General features: G+C 52.6%; 1 pseudogene; it reads left to right on the forward strand.

The window, feature by feature from the left end:
• Positions 1 to 1284: 1284 nt before the first annotated feature.
• LOC132226380 (glycolipid transfer protein-like) lies at positions 1285 to 1981 on the forward strand (annotated as a pseudogene).
• Positions 1982 to 4051: the final 2070 nt, after the last annotated feature.

Here is a 4051-nt window from a genome sequence, read left to right on the forward strand (position 1 = left end):
GGGGGGCAGGGCAAAGGCGGCCCTGGGGCCACCTTTGCCCTGCCCCCCAGCCATGATCAGAGAATCAGGTGCCTTTGCCGCCCTGGCCAGTGATAGCAGGAAGTAGGGGTGGAGCCAGCGATGGGAGCTGGGCACGGTCGAAGCTGGCAGTCCCAGGAGCTAGGGGTCCCTTGTCTGGGCCTAAAGCGAAGCCCACGATCGCGGGGCCGCTGCAGCTGCGGGTCCCCGCTGCCCGGGCCGGACTACTAGGCCAGAGGTGTTAGGCCTGGGCAGGGGCGGAGCCTGCAACCACAGGGAGCTGGGGGTCCCCTGCCCAGGCCTGACACCTCTGCCAGAGGCCTCAGGCCTGGTCAAGGGGCCGATCCGGTGATTGGTGATCGGAGGGTGATGAGGATCAACTCCTCTGGCCGAGGCATCAGACCTGGGCCAGAGGCATCAGGCCTGGGTGGGGGGCGGAGCCGGGGATTGGGGGGATATCATGATCCCCTTGCCCAGGCCTGAAGCCTGGGTCAGAGGCATCAGGCTTGGGCGCGGGGTGGAGCAAGCGATCAGAGGGAGATGGGGGTCCCCTGCCCAGGCATGATTCCTGGGCCAGAGGCCTCAGGCCTGGGCGGGGGCCAGAGCCAGTGATTAGGGGGAGATGGGGGTCCCCTGTCCAAGCCTGACACCTCTGGCGGAGGCGTCAGGCCTGGGCAAGGGGCCAATCAGGCGATCAGAGGGTGATGGGGGTCTACGCCTCTGGCCGAGGCATCAGGCCTGGGCTGGGGGCAGAACCAGTGATGGGGGGAAATGAGGGTCCCCTGCCCAGGCCTGACGCCTCTATCAGAGGCGTCAGGCCTGGGCAAGGGGCCGATCCTGCGATTGGAGGGTGATGGGGGTCAACGCCTGAGGGCTCCCAGTATGTGAGAGGGGGCAGGCTGGGCTGAGGGACACTCCCCCCCCCCCACACACACACCCAGTGCACGAATTTCATGCACTGGGCCCCTAGTCTATATATATAAAAATCCAGCGACTATAACAGTGTCATGACCGTAATAACCGTTAGAAAAGAACCACCCTGGCCCCTAGCTAGGCTGACCCCGCCCCCCCATAGAGCGGTTCGGGGCGCCTCTAGGCAACACAATAGGGTTCAAGTTTGATGGGGAAAAGTCAAAGAAATAAGGGGGAAGTTCTTAAGGGTCTGCGGGGTTGGGGTGGTTCCTCTGAAGTAGGTTTGGAGTGTGCTGGGGAAGGAAGAGGAAGATCCAATTAGAAAACAGCATCACCGCCGGCATCGACCCCAAAATGGCACTGCTGGCCAAGCACCTGCTGAAGCCACTGCCCAAGGACAAGCAGATCGAGACCAGCCCTTCCTGGAGGTAGTGTCCCACCTGCCGCCCTTCTTCGATTGCCTTGCGTCCCCAGTGTTTACGCCCATCAAGGCAGAAATAAGTGGTAACATCACAAAGATCAAAGCTGTGTACAACACCGACCTGGCCAAGTTCCGGACCCTGCAGAACATCCTGGAGGGGGAGAAGGAAATGTATGGAGCAAAGTGGCCCAAAGTGGGGGTCACGCTGGCCTGATGTGGCTGAAAAGGGGCCCCGCTTCATTCAGGTCTTTCTGCAGAGCATCTGCGATGGGGAGCAGGATGAGAGCCACCTCAACCTCATCTGTGTCAATGCCACCAAGGCCTACGAGATGGTGCTCAAGAAGTACCACAGCTGGATCGTGCAGAAGATCTTCCAGGCAGCGCTGTATGCCGCACCCTACAAGTCTGACTTCCTGATAGTGCTCTCCAAGGGCCAGAGCGTGATGGAGGAGGAGTGCATGGAGAAGGTTCGCCTGTTCCTGGTCAACTATATGGCCAGCATCGACGTCATCTATGAGATGTACACCAAGATGAACGCCGAGCTCAACTACAAGATGTAGGCGTGCCCAGCGGCCGGCACTCCCAGAAACAGACCAGCCAGAATCACTGTGAAGCAAGCTGGCAGGCCATCTTGGCTTACGTCCCCCAGAATGGCCCAAAGTCTGGCTGGAGTTGCAGGGGACAGCCCTGGTTTCTGAAAAGTCATTTTCGGGGTCTATCCTAACAGCAATAAATAACCACCCTACTTCCGAATCACCTTTAATTTCAGGGCCGCACAGACCCACTGCCTTCATTTCAGTGTTATAAGCATCAGCTAATGTTGCTAATAAGTCAAGTCCTAGGGTTTTCTCTCCCCATCCCCCCACATGGTGCGTGACCCTGGGGGAGCCCTGTCATACACCTCATTTTAAAAATGAGGATCTGGTGCAGTGATGTTTCAGATCGTGTAAGGACCATGAGGAGTCTGACTTGAAATTATACGGGATTTTTTTTAAAGCAGACTGCTGTGTGCTCTCCTGTGGTTGCACAGCCCAGCGCACAGCTGTCAGTATAGACCCCGCTCTTTCCTACTGTCTTTTTCAAGACAGGTTTTTATAGTTTGAGGCAGGGGGTCCCGCGGGGGTGAGGCCGACGGAGTCCTATCGAAGCATGCCCGACTCCGGAGACAGGTTCAAGATGCAGTCTGAACTTTATTGTTTAAGTACAGGGATATATATAACTTTCTGGACCAATCAGAAGTTTACAACATCCTTAGGGCAACCAATGGTAGGAAAGTTTGGGTACTATGTAGGGGCTCTAGGGGGCTTACTCAGGCAGGCGCTGCCACTTCCCGGTGTGCCAAGGAAGCTTGTATAGGCGGAGTGCCCTCACGCCATTGCATCTGCCACTGCACTGAGATAAATCTCCTGAGCTCTTCCCACAATAGCTGAAAACAACCAGCAAGCCTTTGATGACCTTGACCAAGGGGACTTTATTTTAAAGCTATCAGGTATGAGTAACTGACCACAGATGACTGAATTTGCATTCTTCTGCATAAGTATTTTCTTCAGAGACAGCCTATCCCACAAAAGAAACTACCTATCATGTCTGTTCTCTCAGAGGGGAGACCATGAGCCCTCCCGATGCGGAGACCCAAGGAAACACCTCGCTGCCTTAACTGTCCCTCCTGGCACTAACACGAGCTGTATTTTGAAAGTGTTGGGGTGAATACAGGGACCCCCAAAGAATTCATGTGTGTTAAAAACCCAGTGAGGAACAATTGGTGATTTTTATGCAAACACTAAATAATTCTTAATAAATAAATCTCTATTTTGGAATCACACACACACAAAAAAAAAAAACCACCCAAAAATCTTTGGAGATAGTGAAGGGCAGTTTGTCCAGACTGTCGAGAGCTCAGAATTAGAGTTTAATTGGGATAGAAATCCTGCTAATAGCACCTGATGCCTGAAATCTGAGCACTCTACTTACAGGTTTTCCAGTTCAAATTTTTGGAGACTGCCTATTAAGACATTCCTGGTTGGGAAGTGTTTGTATAGAAGCCCATAAGTATTAAGTATTTGCTGTGTTTACCATGCTTAGCTCCCTGTAAGGAATATGGAATAATGTTAAACGCCTCATGTTCTCAAGAAGCTTGAATTTTAAAATAAAAATAAAGAAGAAATATAAATATTAAAAATTAAAAAAAGAAGAAGCACCCTAGCTGGTTTGGCTCAGTGGATAGAGCGTCAGCCTGCGGACTGGAGGGTCCCAGGTTCAATTCCAGGCAAGGGCATGTACCTTGGTTGCAGGCACATCCCCAGTAGGGGGTGTGCAGGTGGCAGCTGATTGATGTTTCTCTCTCATCGATGTTTCTAACTCCCTATCCCTCTCCCTAAAAAATCAATAAAATATAGTTGAAAGAAAGAAAGAAGAAAGAAAGGAAGAAAGAAAGAAAGAAAGAAAGAAAGAAAGAAAGAAAGAAAGAAAGAAAGGAGCTTGAGTTTTAGGGGTGAAGTCAGGCAGGCAGGTGAGCAGTTAGAAGTCAGCAGTCCCAGATTGCAAGAGGGATATCCATGGGGTTGGGCCTAAGCTGGCAGTCAGACATCCCTTGAAAGGTCCCAGATTGCGAGAGGGTGCAGGCTGGGCTGAAGGACCTGTGCATGAATTTTGTGCACTTGGCCTCTAGTAGGAAGATAATGCATGAGTATGAGAATGTTT

Source organism: Myotis daubentonii, chromosome 2 (genome assembly GCF_963259705.1).
Source record: "Myotis daubentonii chromosome 2, mMyoDau2.1, whole genome shotgun sequence".
Lineage (NCBI taxonomy): Eukaryota > Metazoa > Chordata > Mammalia > Chiroptera > Vespertilionidae > Myotis > Myotis daubentonii.